Raw genomic sequence first — 23,196 nt, 5'->3', positions numbered from 1 at the left:
CTAAAAATTAGGACTGGTGGTGATGGCCTGGGGCTCAGGCAGCATGGTGTTTCAGGGCAAAATAGTACTTCAATCCCAGCTAAGTGGGGGTGGCTAAAGAAACTGGGGTACACGCTATTGATGAAGTGATCAGATATGATGGGGTTGGGGTGGTTGTTGGCTCAGTTTGAGACTATAGTGGACTTTCAGTTGCTCAGCATCTGTTCCTCCCCTGTTTCTGGGACCAGATTCTGATCTCCTTTGGCATCTCAACCTTTCTCTTCTCAGTCCCTGGTGCTAGAGGCAGCACATGCCCTCAGCCCAGTCAATCAGGACATTCCATTGTCCCAGCCAGAGTAATTAATTTGGGAATGAGCACAGGGCACATGTCAGCCCACAGAGAGTCAATCCTAGGTAAGGACTTTTACAAAAACCATTGGGAATGAGATGCATTCAGTTGGGTTGCTGTAAAGAGAGGGCAGGCTCCTGGATCTGTTGGAGGCTTCCTTAGGAGAGGCAGCCTGAGTGAGCTCAGGGATAGAGAGACACCATGTCCTGATGAGGCTGAGCCTTGTATCCAGCTGTGCCTAAATCTCTTTTCTGTTACATGAGCCAGTATGTTCCATACTTCTGTTTTGCTAAGCCATTAGAAGTTAGGTTTCTCTTATTGGCAACCTAAAGAGTTCTGACTAATACTCAGACCTCAGCAAGGCACAATAGGACCACAGCAGACACCACAAAAGTATATAGAAGCCAGAGAGAAGATCCAATCTCTATGTACTTGGCATATTGGACCTTGGGGCTTATATAATATATAGCCACAGTAATGGTTACAAGAACATTTAGAATACTTAGAGTGCTTTAAAACATAAAATGATGACATTACCCCTTTAAATCCTTCTGGAATTAGGGACTAAAAGCAAAGAGAAAAACAGTTACCTGAATTCTTTTTGCAATAATATGGCATGATACTAATAACAACAACAATGAAAAGAACCATCCCAAGGGCAAGAAGTGTGGGTTTCATCTAGGCTCTGACCCAGGGCTACCAACTCCTTCTGTTTTAAAATTGAAAGTCCCATGTTTTCGGAACCCAATGAGCCCTAAGCAAACCTGGATGGTCAACCATGCCTTGGGGGAGCTCCAGGTTTTTATAAAGAACTGCAGCAGCCACTGCAGGAGGGGGAAGGCTGCTGAGTTTCCTCTTCTATTTCAGCCATGGGGTTTCTCTTCTAGGGGTTTAAAATATCAGAGACCACCAAAGATTTGTTGGGGGTAAGGAAACCTGCACTCTGGAATTCCATGATCATTTTCATTTTTTTTTTTTGTTACAGGGCAAATGGCTCTTATAGACCAGTGGCTCCCACACTTGGCTGATCAGAAGAGTCACCTGGGGAACTGTAAAATGATATACATTCTGGCTACCACACCTGGAGATTACGACTCAAGACAGAATCGGGTGGAGCCAGAGATCTGTATTTTGAAAAATCTTTGCAGGTGACATACATATAAATTATTCATAAGTGTTGTTATGTTAACTCTCGTTAATAATAAATCACTTTCCACATACCTCACAAATGACCAGACACCCTAGTTCGGGACACCGTGTTCCAGTACGTCTTAAACTTTCCGTGAATCAAGAGGGCTTGTTAAAACATGCTGGGTCACCCCACCCCCCCAGGCTCCTGCTTCAGCAGAACTGGGGACACAGGGATTTTTCATTCAAAGACACTTCCAGGGGGCACCAGCAACCTTTAGTAGCATGATTATTGACCATAAGCTCAGTCTCTTTAATCATTGCAATAATTCTAACATCCCTTTCACCCTCTCCCCCCAGGATAGAACGCAATAAATTATTGATGAGGAATTGTGTGGATAAATGTTTCATTGGCTTTGATGGCAGTGACCTTTCCACCAGCTTTCTAAAGAGTACTGTGACCTACACCCTTAGCATGTAGGAAAGGTTTCTGTTGGTTATCTAAGGAACACTGTCTCGTGGGACCTTCGCTGAGGACTGGGTGGGAACAGCACGATTTCCTGCTCCCAGCTTCAGGGGCTTTGTGCTGAGCACAATGAGGCAACCACTGCATTCTGTCCCGGGGCCTCCAGCCAAGCCCGCTGGACTCTCTCAAAGGCTCCATTTTGCTTGTTTGCCACTTTTCACCCACTGATCCCTTTTTGGCTTTCTTTAGCTTGTCGTCATATTTAAGTTTCAAACTGATTTGCCTGGAGATTACTCAAGCACATTAACTTAACTCCACTTCTGTGGGTAAACTTGTCATTACAGCCCCGGAGGCCCAGGAATGACGGTTCCACTCCCTGTCAGGCTGTGCGGGGCCCCTAATCAGCGCTGTGTTCTTTGGCCTGTGTTTGATCTCTGTTGGCGCTGAAATAGCTGCGGGCACCTTGGCACCGGCCTCCCACCCATCTTCATTAGTACAAGCAGTGTTTCTTGGACTACAGAGACCTACACATGGCTGCAACCCAGACCTCTACCCAGGCACACCCCAAACAAAGTTAGAAAGGAAGAGAAAGCCACTGACCATTATTGGCCATTAAAGAGGAAAGCGCCTTGTCCAAGTTCTACAGGAACATTCAGACAGTGTTTAAGTGGCTTTGCAACTTTTATGTAACTACTTGAACTAAGAATCAGCACTTGGGAATACACTAATAACAACAGTCACAATAATAGAATTTAAAGATTCCCTCTTTTATTTCAGATTCCTGCTACCATGATGATTTGCAAACAGTTGATTAGTTGGTATACAGTCTTGTTACCCCTGAGAAAACAAGATGTGAGTCCAAGTTGGCAGGAAACAGAGGGCCCTCCCAACTCCTCACTGGAAAGAAGGTTTAGTTCTCATGAGAGCCTATCTATACCTGTGGAGAAATAATCTCTTCTAGATCAAGTCTACGGCAGCCTAGCTAAGTGGCCATGTTTGGGGCAATGAGCAAAAGCAGCCTTCTCTGCCCTTGACCCAGGCAGTCACTGTGGCCTCCAGAGGAACAATCAGTCTGCTATTCTTTACCATCGACAGCAGAGCATGAGCAAAGCCCTCCCCCTCGGGCCCTCCCCAATGCCATAGTGGAAGAAACGCCTGCCAGCACAGAACTGTTTTCTAGTGCAAACTGATCTGAGAGGCTTGGCAATGTGTGCCCTGGAAGGTTCTGGAACCCTTTGGCGTTGTGTTAATTCATCCATGTCTCAGGAAACACCTCTGAATCTGGCAGATAGAAAAACATTGTGTTAGATAATAAATAAAGTCGAGGATTTAGTAAGTTTTGACTGTCCAAAGTCAGTCACCTTGGAGGGAGGCAGGTGTTTTTTTGTAGGTTGCCTTGTGGGCTCTCAGAAGCATGGCGTGTGGCGCTGGACAGGGGAGGTGGGAGGAGAGAGAGGAAACACCACCTGCATCTCACTCTTAATAATTTCCTCTTGACTTGGAATCAGGACATTTTGTTGTTAATTTTCACCAGAGGATATTTTTTCCATTGTTTTTTTTTTTTTAGAGAGAGTGGAAGAGAGGGGGGGGGAGAGAGAGAGAGAAACATCGATGTGAGACACATTGATTGCTTGCTTCTCACGTGTCCCCAGACCAGGGTGCAGGATGGAACCTTCAACCCAGGTACATACCTTTGACCAGGAATCAAACCTTCGACCTTTCAGTACCAGGGCCGGCCCTCTAACCACTGAGCAACACTGGCCAGGACCAGGACATTAATTTCTTTTCTGCTTTACAAAATGTGTGATGGTAGGGGAAGGGTGCTGCAAGGACAGATTTAAAACAACTCTGACCATTCACAGAGGCCGAGGAGATTCCAGTGCTGAGGCCAAGGTCACACCATTGCGGGCGATCGTGATTGTGGCATAATTATGCCTATTCCCAGTGCTGAGGGGGAAACCAGGAGATCCTCCAAGTTCATCTTTTTAGAGGTGGGTCAGGAACAGATATTTTGGGAGAGGCTTGTTGAGTTCAAAAAGCTTACAGAGATGCGAAAGGGCTTCTGTATGTCACTGAGGGGGAATGGAAAGTTCCTGCCGCGTGGAGGACCAGTCCCCAGGGGTCGTGTCAGAGCAGGTAGAGGGAGAGAGCCCTGCAGGAGTCACCCAGGGGGGTGGAAGGAGCGCAGAGAGGCGACGCGTGTTCCTGCCTGTGCGGGGAGACCCCTGAAAGCAGGCTGCGGCTTTCGGGAAGCCATCTGTTTATACGGGAAGGAGTCCAGTAAGGGGCCCTTGCCCAGGAGTCCGCAGGGACCTCTTCTGTGTTTGGATTTCCCTGAGCAAGAGAATGGAGGAAGCTTCTGCCCAATGGCCTGGCAAGAAGACACGCCCAGCTGGCTTTAGAGAACAAGGGCCCGCCTCTTACATTTCACAACCGCCTGCACTGGCTAATTTTGGGTGAATTCACAGTTAAAGAGAACACATTTATGCCAGCTCAGTATCTGTAGGTTCCCCTTATTTTCTGTACACACTTCACTTTTACTTCATGTCCTTCTGGACACCTTCCTTTGTGGTGAGGGTTGGATGTCATTAAGGCAGTTTCTCAAGAGTTGTTACAACCACCGTTAGGCAGAGCTGAACGTTTATCTTTCATAGCATCCAAACAAATTGCCACAGGCCGCTAAGCCAGGGCTTGAGGGAGGCGTCATGTCAGACGGGCATTCACGGCATCGAACATTGCCCTTGTCCTTACCACGCGACGTTCTCTAACATGCTGGTGCACCATTTTATAGCCAGGTGGTCGTCCCTTGAGACTTGTTTCATGTCACTGAGAGACAAGCCATGTGTTGAAGCAGCGTAACTGACCGTTGTGCCCAGAAAAGGAAGGCCTTATGAATCGTTTTCTGAAGCCCCTGCCTAGATCCCGGCGGAAGGAGCTGTTGTGCTATCGGCAGTGGTCGCGTGGAATCTGTAACTGAGCTGCCCGCCGTGTGCTGGAGTGCCACGGGCTCCCACTGCCGGTGTGGCACAGAGTGGAGACAGTCGTCCTTTCCGGCTCCCAGTGCTGTGGTTTCAGGGAGCTGCTGTTGGAAGAACACTCATCTCCAGTGTCACCCAAAAGAGAAAGTACGGATGGATTCAAGAGAGATCAAGCAAAAGAAACCCGCACCTGAGGTGAAGATTTGCGACGTATGAGGCAGGGTTAAAATACAAAGTGCATCACAGACAGGCAAGGTAACAGCCAAGGGTCGGCTGGTAACGTAAAGAGGAGAGAATAAACTAATCCTCACAGGCGAGGGTCGAGCGGCCACACTGCTGAGCGGGGAAGGGCATCACTCCCTGCCTGCACGGGCCTCCCGTGAGAGAGGCTGGCACACCTTCCAGGGCAGAGCAGTGTGGCAGAGAGGACAGGAAGGGCACACACATGTCCTGTGCAGGTGCCTGTGGTGCCTTTTCTTATTGCCTTCGACTTCTGAGGTCCTCAAGCTTGAGTCAAACAATGAAATTGTGGAGGAGTGGTCTCCAGGGTGAAGGAGCTGATCTGAAAGGGAGGAAACAGCCCTTGGCAAACCTGGTTTTGAGTTCTGCTAAAGGAAATGTTTGTGCATAATACTTAGCAACGCCAAGGGGTCAGAAGTGGAGGAAGGCGGCCTGGGTAAAGTTGGACTAAACCCTAGATGGCACCCCTCTTTTTACTGAGCCACAGTAGAGGGCTAAGAAGCCCTTGTTTCTGATAAGAGAACCAAAACCCTGCCACTATTGTTTAAAAATTTCAGAGGTAAATATATATAGTATAATAAATATGTAAATACACAGAGAGTTAAGTGTACATGACATATTTTATAATATATATCCTCTGATAAGTATATGTAACCCAATTATATATATACATATATACTATATATATATACACACATACATGCATACATACAGGGTGTCCCAAAAAATATATACACAATGTCTGTAGATTCTATTACACTTTGAAAATGAAATGTATTTTCATAAACACTGCTTTTATAATTATTCAAGGTGTGTATACATTTTTTGGGACACCCTGCATATGTGTATCTATATATGTATATGTGTGTGTGTATGAATATATATAAATCTCAATGTGATCCTGAGGAATAATATTCAATGTTACAGCAGGAGGTACATGTTTGGAGGAGGGAGAAAGCCACGGGGGGTGGGGTGGGCTGGGATATTCAAGAAAAGATGCCCAGAAGGAGGGATATGTGAGCTAAGCCTCGTAGGTGGGTAGGAAGAAGAAATTAGTCTGAACAATGGTGGAGGAATCAAGGACTATTTAGGAGATTGCACAGGAAAGAAATGAAGCGTTAGTGCATCATGCCGTGCTGGCACCCCTCCATTCTCAGCCCTCTCTCCCTGTTTCGTGTTCTCTTGCTTCTTTCCTGTGTGTCTTAAGCCTTTCAGTAGCACCCCTGGGCCCAGCTACCAGCAACCAGAGCTTCAGTAAGTATACTTTGACCTCCCTATTCTATGAGCTTCGCTTCCCATTTTTCTAGATCCCATTACTTATTCTTCAAATTCTGATATTAACCTCAGATAATTCTTTAACTTTAGTTCCCTTCTCTTGCTCTCTTTTGTCACCGGAGGGAAAGATTTGTGTAGGTGTCCAAATCTGGCACCCGGGTTGAGGTTAGTCATCCAATAAACACCTGCCTACACACTTGGGATGTGTCATAAACCACCTAGCTCCAAGGTGAATCTCTTTTATTAAATGACAATACATTAGGAATTGAATGTGAAAGGAACAGATATTTACTGACCTTCCACCATTTGTAAATCCCGCACGAGGCACTCTAGGGGACACAAATGACTAAGTACTTTACAGAAACTTTGTTTATTGGAAGAGACAGATGCAGAACAGCTAACTGTGCGAATGTTGAAACAAACTATTGCCCTAAGACTTTGTTTCCTATTCAGTCTATGACAATATGGTAATCTCCATTGATAATGCATATTTTTTAACTTAGACTTTTTTTCTTGCAAAGTTTCTCTTATAGAATCTAAATACTGAGACAAAATTCAAAGGATTCTGCTAGCCCCATCCCATTTCTGAACGCTTTTTCTTTGAAATCAAAAGATACATCTCAGTTGGGTGCAGTCAAGTGTTCCATCTCAATACAGAGACTTCTCCGGTTCAACTAAGTTAATTTGTACCACAGTTGTCTACAGCACATTCCCCCCTAGCTGCTGGATACATCTGCTGCCCATTCCATGGTCGGAGCCAAAGACACACAGACCTGGTGACAGGTGAAGAAGAGGGAATTCTGTGATTTAAAGAGCTTGATACACTGGTTTGTATTAGGAGAGAGTGAGCAGGAGAAAGTTCTTTGCCAGATTTTTTTAAGCCTGAAAATGATTTACGATGGGATGATTTCAGCTATCGTATGAAGATTCACTGTCTAAATCTTGTAAAAAAAAAATTCTTAAGGCATTATGTATCTATATCCTGAAAAAAGAGGGACTCCCACAACTGAGTAGGAGGGAAGATTGTGCTAAGTCCAACCTATGCTTCTTTGGGGCATTGAAGTACTAGACCATGTCTATACTCTAGGTGTAGGTTTAATCAATGGTGTTTCTGTACCACAGCCCTCAATCAAAATTGTTTTTAGCTTGAAGAAGCTGTGTCTCAGAAACAGGCAGCTGCCCTTAAAGGCTCCATCCACTGTGAGCCTGAGAAGGGAGGGATCCACCATCTCCATTCTCAGTTGAGGTTTGAAGAAGGGTACTATGTTGCTGAGCTAGAGTGAAGCAAATAAATGCGTGGATGTAGTTTTTTTAGTCAGGCAGACCTGAATTCAGATTCCAGTTAGGTCAGTCTTGGCCCGTATTTATTCCAATCTTCAGTATTTTCCCCCCAACTTAATAGTAATGACACTGCTGCAAGCAATGGGTGTGCATTACTTCATCTAATTTCACATAATCCAATGAGGTGATGTACAGAAAAGAGTTAACATAGCAGACCCCAGTCTGCTATCCTTAGAAAGCCCTGCTTGGGAGATTGGTTCTTGGCTGGCAACTGGGAACCTGGATTTCAGGGGGATTTCCATCATTCCCTGATGAGAGTTACTCACTGTACCCAATTGTTTGTACAAACAATGTGGTTTATGCTGAATACCTGCTCCCTTTCTGGGAATCTAGAATTTTGCTACGTGCCAGACAGAAGGTGTTAAGTGACCAGCCCTCAATCAAAATTCTAGTACCGAGTCTCTAATGAGCTTTCCTGGTAGACACCATTTCCCACCTGTCATAACTCCTGGCTGGAGGAATGAATTAAGCGTGTCTTGTGTGACTCCACTGGGAGAGGACTCTTGGCAGCTTGTGCCTGGTTTCCTCTGGACTTCACCCCCTGTATTTTCCCTCTGCTGATTTCGATTTGTATGCATTTGACATAATAGGGTATGACTATATGCTGAGTCCCGTGAGCCCTCCCAGTGACTCATTGGGGGGGAGGGGGCCTGACTCAGGTGTGGGACCTTAGTATGATCTCAGTTTTAAAGGGGAGGAAGCTGATTCATGAAGAGGTTAAGTAACTATCTTAAGGTCACAGAGCAGGCTCATGGCACAACTAAGATTTGAACCTAGGCAGGCTAGCTCCAGAGACCTTGTGGAGTCTCTGAAATTATAGTAATAATACCTCCCTCTTTGGGTGATTGCAAGTCAAAGGAAGTGTGCTTGCTTGGAACATACTAAGTGCTCAATAAAACTCTGTTATTATGTCATTATCCACCAGCCCTCTATCACTTCCACCTATTAACCAGAAAATCTACCATATATTTCCTACAGTCCCAATAATAAGCAGAGTGTATCCAAGAAGTTGAAACACCTATGAGGAGGGAAAAGAGAGGAAAATGGTACAGGACTTATCCTGCTATGTATTTTTTAACAATAATATCTATTACAATGATTTTTCTTTACTCCCTCCACTCTTTCTTTGTGTCTTCTGTGGTCTCTTGTGTCCATCTGGAGCTGTGGTGACAGTGATGAGGTCATAAAGCAGGCTGGGTTTTTAGAAGCAATGGGGCAGAAGCAGGAGAGGGGGTGCAGTTTGGCTGAGCCCCTTTCATTGTGGTAACCATATATCTCCCACTCACCCCCCAAATGGAAATACATTGTTTTACAATAGACTATTTAACATTCTGCTTGCTGAAATAATTTCTCAATTACCCTCACCCCTTCTTAACTTTCAAGCCTTCTAGTTAATGTAGAGACATCCTGTTCCTTTCCAATGAGGAAACAAAATGATCCCAGTATTCCTCAGATCCATTCTTGTACTGTGTTCAAAGAAAAACAGCTCTTCCTGCTGAATGCCTGTTTGCCATACGTCGGAGCAAACACATGGCAAGTTGCTATGTTGCCGTAGTTGGTAGATCAAGATGTCCTAGTTAGAAATGAGTTGGCTAAAGCACTTGACATCTATCTACATGGTAGAATTTGGAGGGTAAAGGCAGATGTCTCTGGTTTAAAATTTCATCTTCTCCATCTACTCCTCTGAACCCACTTTACTTGAGAAGCAAACTTCTTGTTTCATAGTAAGATATGTGGCTTAAAATGTAACTAGCAGGTGAGTAGTGCCTTAGTGTTGTACCACTTGAAATCAATGAGACCAAATCCTCCTCTACAAACACAGTTTGATAAAGCAAAACTGGAAGGAACCTATGGATAGTAGGTACCTCAAAAGGGGACTTAGTCATAACAAATGCCCCAAAAAAGGAAATGTGATATAGGAAGGAAAACTGATGGTGTTGAAGGGTCACTTCACGCACGCAATAGACTTTCCTATGGGAGATCTTGGCTCTTGGCATTCAGCATTGTAAGACCAACATAGGAGAGGTAAAAATAAAACAACAACAACAACAACAACTTTATTCCTGTCTTGAAATAAAATGCATTTTTACCTAAGAAAAGCCAATGTCCTTACACCAAAGGTATCTACTCTGTTAAGGATCCACTGCAGAGTTGCCCAGTCATTGGATGAATGTTTTTTACCAAACAGCTTAGTCAAAAGACCTGGGTTTCAGTTCTAGCTCTGTCGTCTGGTCAGTTGTCTCGGTATGTGCCCTGACCTTACATAAGTCAGCTATCTATTCCACCTCAGTCTCCTTAGTGCCATTTCTGTGGAGTGGGGGATACAGTTACACTTCCCAGGACCACTGTGAACATTAAATAAGACAATGCGGGTCAATGCAGAGACTGAATCATAAATTGGTACCTAAATGTTAGCGATTAATATTTTGACTCAAGGATGTTAACTAGCATCAAGATTGAAGAGAAAAATCAAACATAAAAATAAAAACCCAGTTTTCACCATATTGAATATTGAGAAAGGAGGGTCACCACAAGAGGAGAGCCTTACAGAGCTAACTTACAAATGAAAAGGGTGTTGCAATAAACCAGTCATAATATTAGCCTTTCCTCATTGCAGCAGCCTTAATCCCTCCTCCTGGGTGTGTCTGGTTAAAATCACACACAGTGGTCTAAAAAAGGCAATGGGCATCAATTAAGATTTCGGTCAGAGCCTCTGAAGTAGCCAGTGATTTAGTTTCTAGGATTAAGAAAGACAGAACCTCACTGACGGCTGGATAAGCATAACATTCCTTTCCATTGTGATCATCCTACATCAAGGCAATGTCTGAAATTTAGGCAGCACAGTATGAGGTACCTGCTAAAGTTATTATATGGCTGAACTTTTGAAAAACACAGCAGCGCAAATGTGTTTTATCAATCTTCACTGTTGGTAAGAATCTTGGAGAAAGCAAATTTGACCCATCCCCACTGCAGCTCACTCTGAAATGGATCACTTGCCTGTTCTGAAGCGTGCATCTTGCCTCTTAGATCCAGACCCATCTGCCTGGGGTCCTCTCTCCCTTCAGAGGTCTTGTGCTCTTCGAGCAAATGCTGCAGACTGTCATTAGATGCAGGATAAGCTGCAATTAGCAAGCCTCTCAGCTTCTCTTACAAGGAACTTATTTGTCAGTGAAAATTTTTGTAATGGTTTCTGTCTGATTTTTAATTCTTCCACGGAGACCAGACTCCCCAGCTCAATCAACGGTTGTCCATAATGTTCTTCTCTATGTATTAATGAGCCACACTGAGGTAGCTGCTATAACACTTGGGTACATTACAAATCAACACACAATGAACCAAATAATCCCCATAGTTTTCTTACTTTAAACCAATTTGAAAAAAATCCCATGCTGGCAGGGGCTGTTGGTCTTATCCCTCGAAGGGCCCAGCACACTACAGCATACTCCATAAATATTTGTTGACTGAAGACTAATATGCAGGTTGGTCCACATGATCACAAAGGAAAGCAAACATTTTTTTAAATCCTTACCCAAAGATATGTTTATTGATTTGAGAGAGAGAGAGAAACATTGATGTGAGAGAGAAACATCAATCGATTGCCTCCCATAAGCACCCCGACAGGAGATTGAACCCACAACCTCGGTATGTGCCCTGACCAGCAATCGAACCTGTAGCCTTTCTGCTGTACAGGACAATGATCCAACCAACCGAGCCACCTGGTCAGGGCAAGGAAAGCAAACTTTAAAAAATTCTCCTTATATTTCATTTTAATATTTGTACTATGTGTTTCTGTTTATCACCTAGGTCATTTTTACCTTCTTTACAGAGGTTGAGGGGAACTTACTTGGATCATTTCATGCATCCCCTTTTATTTATTCATTTATTAATTTTCATTGTCCATGGTCTTCTTTTCTGGAATTCTCTTTTCTTGTCAAACCTGTCTCTTTTATGGAAACTCAATCTCTCTCCTTCTTCTCCTCCTCCTACTCGCTAGTGTGTATCTAGCATTTGTTCTGCCAGATACACTTTAGCTGCCTTGCGTATATTGACTCTAGAACACTCAAAACCACATATTGACTCGTAAAACCTTTAAAAGCACTCAGTGCAGGTGAGAAACTGAGAAACAGAGCACTAAAGTAACCCACTCAAGAGCACGCAGCTGGCGGGTGGGGAGGTGGGATTCAAACGCAGGCTGCTGGCCATAGCTGCCCTCTGAAGCACCCCACCAGTTACTCTTGGATCTGCCCATTTCCTGAGCTCCAATGATCACTTTTTTTTTTTTACAATGAGAGATAATTATGGTCATTTTATTAGGAAAAGGAACTTACACTGTATGTTCTATTGTATTTGTTGCTTTGAATTTAGTTCAAACCTTTCATGTCTTCACGTATAGATCAGCTTTTTCTTTTTAAACAGTAGCATAGTACTCCAAAGTGTGAATTGCCAAATCGTAATAAGGACCCTACCAGTGAACATTTGGATGTGTTCATGTTTGCAGTGTCATGCACAACTGCGTTTCAAATTGCCTCAAAAGAAAGAAACCCATGCTGGGTGGAACTCAAGTAGAGTGTTGGGCCAAGAGGCTCTTTCTTCTGTGCTATTAAGAAATGCTAAATTATGCATCAGAGAGAAAAAAGGCATAGAAGTGACTAACATTGTCTGAGTATTGCTGGGGATGTGGTTGGGATGTTAAATGACGTAAGTGAAAAATCTTTTCCCTACGTAACACTTTGTTTAAGTACGGAATGGACACATTTTGCTGCTAGCCCATCCTGGCAGGAACCCAGGAGGGCCAGTCACCGGCCTGCGTAGAGTAAGATAGTATGTGGAAGCATTACTGAAGTTTTCCTATGGCCGAAGCAAGCAGCCAGCAACATTTTCTCTGAAAAATGCTTAGGCCAAAAATAGTCTTGCTCTGCTATATTAAGTTGAACTCTGTTTTCAATCAGGCTGTTACTCAAATACTGGAGCAGATCCAAAATTGCTTTCCTGAGGAAAATCTGCCTTTGCTACAGATTGTGCAGCCCCATAAAGTGGGCTTCTTACTTTCACAATGGACGGCTAGGTCTGCAGTCCACTGGTCCGGGTGCAGGAGGGATGGGGTCTGCTTCTGCCCGCTGGCAGAGGGACCAGCTCGCAGGTCCCCGACGTGCGCTGGTGCAGATTGCCTTACTTCTGTGCTCAGGCCACGTTTCTTCCCTTCACAATCTCATACTTTTTGTATCTTTCCTATTCTACAAAGACCATCCCAAGCCTCGCCTCTTCTGAGCAAGTTTCTTTGGCTTAAATTGCTTTTTTCCCCTACACGGTAGCACTTATCTCTAACACTCCCTTGGTGATTCATTCATTCACCCATCCATCAATCCATTCAACTGATATTGATCGAGCACCTGCCAAACGCCAGAGATACAACAGTGAACAAAACAAGTCTCACACCCACAGGACTGCATTCCAGAGGAAAAAAACAGGCAACAAGTAAGTGCACAAGTACTGACTGTGTCAGGAGGTGATTAGTGCAGGGATCGAAGCGGGTGTGTGAGGTGGGATGTGGCTCTTGTACAGAATGGCAAGGGAGGGCTGCTTGGTAAAGTGACATGTGACCCAAGAGCTGAACGAGGAAAGGAAGGTGCCCTGCAGGTTGTCTTCCAGAAGGTCCTTCCAGTGCTAAAGTCCTGAGATGGGCACACGCTTGGCCTTTTGGGGGAGCATCAAGGAGGCCATTTAGCTACTTTTAAAATGGATTTTAAATGTATATTCTCTCCTCACCTTGAATGTCAGCATCTTAAGAGTGAGGCTAGTTGAAGATAACAGGTGATAAATTGCGGTGATGCCTTCTTTGAAGTACGTCTATTTGTAGTACATGGCCTGGTGCCCTCTCCAGCTCTCACCTAAAACTTTGATTGGATGACTACCCTTAGCTGTGGCACTCAAGTCAGCTAATAAAATGTTGAATTCTTAGAGTGCAGGTTATGCATGTGACACTCCTATGCCCATGGCCATGTATAGTACGTAACAGCAAGTGGCACAAATAATCCCATTGTTTAAGAAAATGGATTCTCAGTTCTAAACAACATGAACTACTGCCTTTATTTCTAACGCTTGCCCTTTCTTCAGACACACACACTGAAAACAGAGACCAATAGAGTAAATAATTTAAATCAACCAAAAACTGAACACCATCTAGCAGTCCTAAATTTATATTATTTTAAATACAACTTTAAGCAGTTTGTTAATCCTCACTGTCATTTGTAACAGAATCATAAGCGCTTTTGAAAGCTGTAAAATGGATAGCATGTTGTGCATAATTGTTGAAATATGCTTATGGTAATTGTATAATTTATATCTGAGGTTCCTTGTCAACCATGAAGTCCATGAAGACACCACCTCACTATATTCCAATGCCATATTTTAAGGAAAAATTGGGTTTGATTGGCTCGAGTGCTTCTTGAAAGTATGAAACCTACTGCAAGTGTTTTTTGTTACTTGGACACCTCCCACATGTGAGGATGGGGACTCTGCTTGGCTTCACTACTGGATCCGCAACACCTAGCACCGTGTCTCACTCAGAGTGGGCCCTTAACAAATGTTGAATAAATAATTACTAACTTATTTTCTGAAATGAGATATGGTATTTGTAACTGGTTAATTTTATGTGTCAACTTGGCTAGGCCAAGATACCTGAACATTTGGTCAAACATTATTTTAGAAGTTGCTGTGAAGTGATATTTTAGGTAAGACTAACAATGAAATCAGTCAATTCTGTATAAAGCAGATAACCCTCCATAATGTACGTGGGCTTCATCTAATCAGTTGGAGGTCTTAAGAGAAACAAGACTGACTTCTCCTGAGCTAGATTGCTGCCAGCAGACTGACTTTGCACTCAACCGTAACATCGACTCTTCCCTGGGCCTCCAGCCTGCCAGCCTGCACTGCAGATTTTTATAGTTTCCATAAATTCATGAGCCAATTCTTTTAAATAAATCTCTGTGTATACGTGTACATATATACACACATCCTAGTGGTTCTGTTTCTCTGAAGAACCTCGAACAATACACTATCCCTTAGTCATTTACTCTTTCAATGAATCAATCAATACACATCAGTCCAAAAACCACACTCACCCACCAATGTCCCACAGCCACCGAAGCCAGACTAGTTACACAGCCCCCAACACCAGCTATTGACCTCAACTTCTCCACTCTGGTAGAGGGACAGAGAGCGTCACCTCCTCACTGTTTCATTTCTCTAGTGATGACTAGCACCTGCACATTTTCTCTGCAGAGCAGCAGGTGCTAAGAAAACCTCGTGCATAATGAAGCCACATTTTGATGGTGTCAGGTGAGGCCCCGGCTTACCATGAGCTCTTGGGGGAAAATCCTTCCCATGGTGAGGCTGAGTGGCTGATGGTATCACTTCCTCTAAATATTTCCACTCTTTACAGAGAGACTGTGGGTGGGGGATTTCAGTCATGGAAACTAGTCAAAAGGTTACAAAAGGTTCACAAACACTGTACCATTTGATGACTGTGTGGTGCTAATTAGTCCCATATAGTGTAAGGAAAAGATGAATCTAAAAATATATCGGTGGGAAGCCTCTTTGGTGTGACATGTGGTTCTCTTCTGGATCCAGCAAAGTGATGCGCCCTGGCGGCGCCCATGTGCTCATCTGGGGGAGGATGCTTTCGTAAAGAGTTGTCATAGAGGCCCTTCTGCCGGGGGTGTACGTGGCAGGGGAAGTGGGCTGCGAGGGAGAAAGCCTTCCTGCATGTGCGTGTGGTCGGCACAGTTTTTCATCCCAGTTTTATCTCCAGAAGTGAGTTATATCCTGTCCTTGTCTCTGTTTCAGGCCCCTTCCCTCCCTTGATTTTTTTTCTGGCCCTCAGGTTCCTAATTCATTCACCTCTTATCCCCCGTTAAAATCTGTTTCTAACCCAAGGCCAAGCTTCATGCCTGTGCTGGTAGTATTTTGTACATCATGAGAGAGAGAGAAATGTGGGGGGCACTGTGCCTTCCTGAAATTATATTCTGAGCCTTCATCTTTGTCAGTTACCTAGCGCTGTCAATTGATAGAAATGATAGATGGTCATATGTCCACACAATAGAATGCAATGGAAATGAGCCATCAATGCTAATTGACATCGACATGGATAACCCTCCAAAATAATGTTGAGCCTGAGAGCCAGTTATGGAAAAATAAATATGGTATGATTACATTCGTTAAAATTTCCCAAACAGGCAAAATAAACTGCATATGTACATAACATATATAAATTAATTTACATGTAAATATATAAAAATTTCATATACACAAATGCATATATGTATATATATAGACATATGAGACCAATATAAAAAGAGAAGTAAGGGAATGTGGCTAACAGTTTAAGGCTGCAGTTCCCTTTGTGGGAGGCATGGGTGCAGATGGACACAATTGGTTAGGGGCATGCAGCAGGCACAAGGGTTGGTAAGGGTCAGTAGATGAACATGTTTATTGCTTCCATTATTGTTTAGAATATATATATACATTATACATACCTCTTTGTAGTATGAAATGTTTCACAATATTTAAAAAAAATTTCTAAATTGAAATTTACCTGGGTTATTAACCCTTCATTATCACCTTCCTTGGAAAGTGGAGGGGGCGGTGCTTGAGGAAGAACAAGTGCTTATAGAAAGTAGATCTAAAGTTAATTGGGTTATAGGTCTCTGTTAACCAACCTTCTATCTGAAGAGAATGTGAAAAGCAATGTAGATGCAGTGACACCTCCACCTGTCTCCTCATTTCGCCATTGCCAATTGACTTCTAAACCCCCAGTATTTTTCCTCATGGCTAGAACTACCTTATAATGAAACTTCATGGTGTGTTAATTTTTGCCTATACTAGCGCTGCCTGGGTATTAGGGAATCAATGTGGGCAGTGAAGTTATTTATTTGAACGACCAAAAAGGCCTGCAACAAGCAAGAGTAGCTTTGACACCCCCGACCCAGGAAGTCCCCGTCATTCCTGGCCCTACGGCCCCACCGGACAGGCCCCGGGTGAGTAAGACACAGCCATGCCCTCCAACAGCTCTCATGGGGCTCTGCCCATCTTCTCCTTCACTTTTACCTGCCAGCATTCACCACGTCAGGGGCGCTGCCAGCACAGTCAGAAATATTCTTTTTTCTGTAAATTGACTCACCTTTTTTTTTTTTTAACTTAAAAACATTTGTATTTAAAAACAAACACTCTTTTATACCACTCTTGCAAATAAAACACCAGTGCCATTGCGGTTACCAGAAGATAGTCATGAAAAATAAATGCAGAAAACCAAAACCATGCTATTCCCTTTTAGCTAGCTACCACTGTCTACTGATGGCCCATAGCCTGAAGTCCACTTTCTCTTTGTTAAAAAGGTAAAAGACAATGGTTTGAGGATGTTAAGATCAGGCCTAAATCAGAGGATCAAAAGAGTGAAATGAAAAAGGTTTCAAACTCTGCGACAAAGTCTAGAGACTCGATGTGATTTAATAACACATCCGTGTATTGTGTACCTTATAAAATTATCATTGTGTCCACACTTTGGAAATTTCGATCAAATGAGTTGTAGGGAGACAGATAAGCAGAAGGAAAGGCGAGTGTAGTAGGATGTGAGGCAGGAGTGTCTTCATGAGGTGCAGTTTCTTGAAGAGCATGTTGAGTCTGAAGGAGCCCTCCCTGTAGTAGGTAACCTGGGTCCTTTCTCCAAGGGGCCTCAGAGGGCAGGAGGAGGACCATCCCCATATGGCCTTGAAGTGGATATGAGGGATATCAAAACGCAGACACCTAAGGTCAAAGAGAGTTGGTCATTGGAGAACAAAGGTTGCTCATTGAAACAACCTGAGTACCCGCAGCCTGTGTAGCAGGTGGTCTTGCCTTGAGTTCCTCCAGAAGCCAACCCTGATGCAGGATTCAGTGTTTAAAAAAAGATCCTAGGACACCTTGGTGGGGAGTGGAGGCGGGGGCAGTGAAAAGGGAGGAAAGGGAAGCCATAAAGGGCACATTATCCAGCCAGCTACTACTGTGGGCAACTGGAACTTAAGCCCATGTGGAAACTTTGGGAAAAGGCAAAATGTGGGTCTTAGAGTTACTGCACTCACACCTGAGGGAGCTGGGAGACATCTGGCCCACTGGAGAGTTCATTCCTGGGCATTTCTTTTTGCCATTGGGCAATGACAGTGGTCCTGCCAGGCTGAGAGAAAGATCTCAGGTCCTGATTCAGGCTGTTAGGAGCCAGCCCGGTCCCGATGAGGCCTGAAAGATGTAGGTAGGACACTGCCTGCTTCTATTATACCCTTCTCTGCTAGATACTTAAACAAATGATTGCATTTAATCTTTACCACAGCCCTCAAGATAGCTATTTCCCTTTTTTAAAAAATATATCTTTATTGATTTCAGAGAGAGGAAAGGAGAGGGAGAGAGAGAGATAAAAACATCAATGATGAGAGAGCCATTGATCGAGCCCGCAACCCGGGCATGTGCCCTGACAGGGAATCGAACCCCGATCACCTGGATCCTAGGTCGACGCTCAACTGCTGAGCCATGCCTGGCCCGGCTCCCTTATTTTCATACAGAGGAGAAGCACCAGGAATTGTAGCATTTGACCAAAGTCACACACTCTGTACTCTTCTTCACCTCTGGCTATACCTTCCCAGTCTTCTTCCTTTTTTTTTTTTTTTTTTAATATTGAAGTGAAATTGACATAACACACATTAGCCATTTTAAAGAGAGCAGTTCTTTGATATTCAACATATTCCCAATGCTGCGCAATCCCCACCTTTATCAAGTTTCAAAACATTTTTATCGCCCCCAAGAGGAAGCTCCATACCCATTAGGCAGATGCTTCCCATTTCCACCCCTACCAGCCCCTGGCAACCGTCAAGCTGCATTCTCTCTATCGATTTGCCTCTTCTGGATAGTTTATATAAACAGAATCATATACTTTTTGTGCCTGGGTTCTTTCACTTAGCACAATGCTTTTGAGGCTTCTCAATGTTGCAGCATGTATTAGTGTCTCATTCTTTTCTGTGGCTGAATAAAATTCTATTGTATGGATACACCACAATGTATTTATCCATTCATCTGTGGATGGACACTGAAGCTCTTTCCACCTTTTGGCTACTGTGAATACTGCTGCTATGAAAATGCAAGTACATGTACTTACTTGAGTCCCCATTTTCAATTCTTTCTGATTTAGGACTAGGAGGTGTTGGTGGGTTGTATAGTAATTTTGTATTTAACTTCGCAGGAAGCCATCCTAGCCTTCTTGAAGAACTCATCCTCCTGTACCTCTATTTAAACATTAGGATTTCTCGAGGTTCAATTCTAAGCTTCCCCTCTCTAGTGATGATGTGGCCGTGATGTTATCCAAGCAAAACGTATCACTCAAGTGTCTGTGGTGACGCTGGCGTAGACACACCTACTATGTTGCCAGTCGTATAAAAGTATAGCACATGCAATTATGTACTACTTGATGAAAGTAAATGGCTATGTTTCTGGTTTATGTGCTTGCTATACTGTACCTTTTATCATTATTTTAGAGTGTACTCTTTCTACTTATTAAAAAATTTGCTGTAAAGTAGCCTCATACATCTGCTGTTTGCAGCGTCTCTTGATTGTATTATTTTCTCCTGTGCTCAATTTAATTTCATGTTGTTTTGTTTGTGATGGCCCCTCAGTGTTCGCACAATGACAAAATTGCCTAATGACACATTTCTCAGGACACATCCCCATCATGAAGCGTCGCATGACTGTATGTATCACCTGTACTCATGGCTTCAATTACCATCTATATGCCAAGGATACCCAGACCTCTGCTCAGCAGTCCAGGTGTTGGGCAACATCAACTGCTTGGCTGACATCTGCCTTTGGATGCCTGCCAGGCCCTCCAGAATCATCAGTTCCAGCTGGGTCTCCACCAGCTTTACAGTCCCGGGGCTGGCAGGAGGCATCAGCATCCATTTGGATGCCCAATCTAGGAAACGGAGGACCGCTTCTGACACTTCCCCCTTGCTCTGCTTTGCACCCACCACCAAGTCCTGTTGATTTTCCTTTCTAAGCTAATTCCTTGTTGTATATTCTATCTCCACTGTCACCACTCTTATCTTGTCTGTACTCCCAGGGACCTCCTTGCGTGGCTGACTTTATTGATTTAACTGGTCTCCCTGTCTGTCTACAGGCAACACCTCTCCCGTCCGGTCTCCATACTGTATCAGAAGGGATTCCTTAGAAACACAGGTCAGATCACAGCACCTCTAGCGTCTTCACCCTTTGAGAACCAGCAGCCTTTTTAGTGCTGTCCCTTTGAGCTCACCCTGAGCTACTCCCCTCTTCCCTCTGGCCACTGGCCTTAATCGCGCTGGAATATTCTGTGGCCTCCCTCCCTAGGGCATATGGTAGACTGTTCTGTCTGGAGCATCAGCCAGGCCTTTGCCTGCGAACTCCTGTGGCTTTTCAGTTCTCACATCCATCTTCCTTACAGAAGCCTCCCCTCCTCCCTGATGGGATTAGATTGCCCCCGAGCACGTTCTGGGCCTCATCACGTCTGTGTACTTATTAATTAATGTCTGCCTCTCCCCTGGACTGTAATTGGGGGGGGATGGGGCAATGTCAGTTTTGCTTCAACTTATGCAAGTTTTGATTAAAAGTGCCCTCCACACAATGGATACTCACCACATGGTTGCTAAATTAATTAACAAGAAATGGCGGAGCGCTAACTCAAACCTGATTTCACGTCCTTCCCTTTCCGCTGCTCCACTCCACCCCATCCTTAGAAAGGGAGCGTCTTTGAAAATAACCGAGCTTGGGAGGAAGCAGAAACAAGTAGGAAACTGCCTGGCCTGTTCCCAGGGCCTGTCATGGACGCTGCTCTTCACACTCACTTCTGGGTGGGAACCAGCTTCTGGGGGAAGGAGGGGCTCCTGGGGCAGGGGTCAAAGCACTGGGGCACCCCTCCCACCTCCCGTCACTAGTGCAGGGGAAAGACTGCTCGCCCATCCCCACACAGCCTTAAACGACATGCAGCAGACGCCCCTTATCCACAGGAGACAACCTTCCAAAATTGCCTTAAGCCTCCGATAGTATTGAATCTTATATAAATTATGATTTTACTATACATGCGTACCTATGAAAAAGTTTAATCTGTAAATTAGGCACAGTAAGAAATTAACAAAAATAACCAGTAATAAAACAGAACAATTATAACAATATACTGTAAAAAAAGAAGTTATGTGAATGTGGTCTCTCTCAAAATATCTTATTTTACTGAGCTCACCTTTTCACTTAAAGGACTCACTATACACCTTCTCTGTGGCAGATCTGAATTGCCCCATCACTATTCTTGTGCTTTGGGGCCATTATTAAGTAAAATAAGGTTTCCTTGAACACAAGCATCACGATGCCATGACAGTTGATCTGATAACTGAGCCGGTTACTAAGTGACCACGGGCTAACAGGTGAAGAGTGTATACAGTGCGGACACACTGGGCAGAGAGCTGACTCACGTCCCGTGCAGGATGGAGCAGGACAGTGCGAGATGTCATCATTCTACTCAGAATGGTGCATAATATAAACTTAGGAATTGTTTATTTCCGGAAGTTTCCATTTAATATTTTCAGACCGTGATTGATGGCCAAGTAGCTGAAACCCCAGAAAGTGAAACCACAGATGGGAGGAACTACCGTATAAACCTTTTAGAATAGCTTCTCCCTTTAAAGTTGCATGTGTCCTTTATTTTGAAGTCATTTCAGAAAGATGAAAAGGTGGCCTCAAATCCTTTTGTGGAAGAAGGCAACTGCACGAATGAATGAGTTAAATGAATTAATAAATATAGAGAAAAGTATGAATGGGGCTGTTGGTGTGGCCCAGTGTAGACAGGCAGAACAAGTGTAATCTGTCCCCACCCCTTAGAGAGGATGCTGATGACCAGTTCTCTGCAGAGCTGGGGCACACACTGAGTTCAATTCTCAATCACTGTTTCTTGACCCCCAGGAGTCATTCCCAGAGAGGCTGAATATGGCATTCTTAGTGACTCTAATCCATCATAAAGTGTGACAGCCCACACTCTGAAGTACTGAGATATTTTAGGAAAAGTAAAAGCTCAAGGTTATCACAGGTAAGCTCTCTGAGGACGGCGGTAAGAAGAGGGAGGAGCCATCTACTTTAAACACCAGGAAGCACCTACCCAGGATGATTTTAAAAAATAGAATCACGTAGGCTTTAGGTTGCATTAAAACCAGTGCCACCAGGTGACCTTGAAGGAGACTTGGAATCGCGATTTCTCCTTTGGGGCATCTCGAGCCCTTCCCACCTCCATTTAAGGGGTGTTAACGGCGGGGAACACCACCAGATGTCTCACACCAGCTCAGGAAGTCAGAGTCTGAGTGATCTCCCCCACCCCTCCCCTCAGGTCACAGCCAGTGTTTGAGGACTCACCCAGGGCAGAAGCATTGGTGGCTCCTCTGGGCTCCCTGGCGTCCTTGCCCTCTCTCCGGGCAGCAGGCAGGAGGTGGCAGCTCAGTCCTGTCTCATGATCATGTTTCTCTTGCTGCAGCCACCAGACTTGCTTCTAAAGGCAGCTGCAAGCATTTCCCTCCTGAGCAACCACACATGCAGCCTGCGAGTGGCGTAAGCCTGTGTGTTTTTCCTTCCGGTTGCTGTGAAGTGATGTTGTCTCAGTTCGTTTCCTCTCTAAGCCTCTCCTTTTTTTCTCTGTCAGAACTTCTGGTACCCGGTGGGCGGTTTGTAGTTTAGGGACAGGTAAGAAACTAGTTAGAATCTATACGGTTTGCTATTTTGAAAAAGATAAGTGATCTTTAAATTATTGCAATAAAACTGTGGAGTGTACTTTCTAAGGGGCATTAGCTTCTTTCTAGGCTGTATTGAGGCAAAAATTAGTCTATTTTAAGGGCAACCAAATTGGATGTTTGTGGTTTTATGGACTCAGTATGTTCCAGAGTTCCACTATAAATCAACACAAAACATCCTTCCATTTTACAAGTATGCGTTGAGCTGTTTCTGTGTTAGGCACCCTTCTAGGTGTAGGTGCACAGATGGAGACTCTCCTATTTAGAATGCGATATGGAAACCTAGATTTGAGTATGTGGAAGGGAGTCAGAAAGTCACTTAGTCCCAAGCCTTTGTGTTTTTCTGGCTGTACTTTTGAGTAACAGACAAGTGGATATGCTCTGAGGCTAAGAGCCCAGGTTTGAACTACCTCTACCCTTTAAGCACTTTTGACATTTCAGCGCCTTAGCTTTCTCATCTGCAAAATGGGAATAATCATAGGACTGTTGTGAGAATTAGATAACGCAGTATATGTAAAGCTCTGAAAGAGAGCCTGGCACACATAAATAAGTAAGCGGTATATAAATATTTGCTATTATTATCAGTGGCAAGTGATATTATTATAAGCTTAGTCCTTTGCT

The 23,196-nt window shown here is 44.1% G+C and overlaps 1 protein-coding gene across 1 annotated transcript in view; it reads right to left on the bottom strand.

Moving 5' to 3' along the window:
• The window catches only part of NEDD9 (neural precursor cell expressed, developmentally down-regulated 9), a 176,139-nt gene extending 153,746 nt beyond the window's left edge, over positions 1-22,393 (bottom strand). Inside the window, exon 1 of the mRNA XM_081145756.1 lies at positions 22,205-22,393. The gene's annotated coding sequence lies outside the window, so the exon portion shown is untranslated. The remainder of the gene's footprint in view (positions 1-22,204) is intronic.
• Positions 22,394-23,196: the final 803 nt, after the last annotated feature.

Source organism: Miniopterus schreibersii (genome assembly GCF_964146895.1).
Source record: "Miniopterus schreibersii genome assembly, chromosome: 8".
NCBI classification, from domain to species: Eukaryota; Metazoa; Chordata; class Mammalia; order Chiroptera; family Miniopteridae; genus Miniopterus; species Miniopterus schreibersii.
Note: the sequence above shows the minus strand (reverse complement) of the source record. Positions and strands in the feature narration are given on the sequence as shown.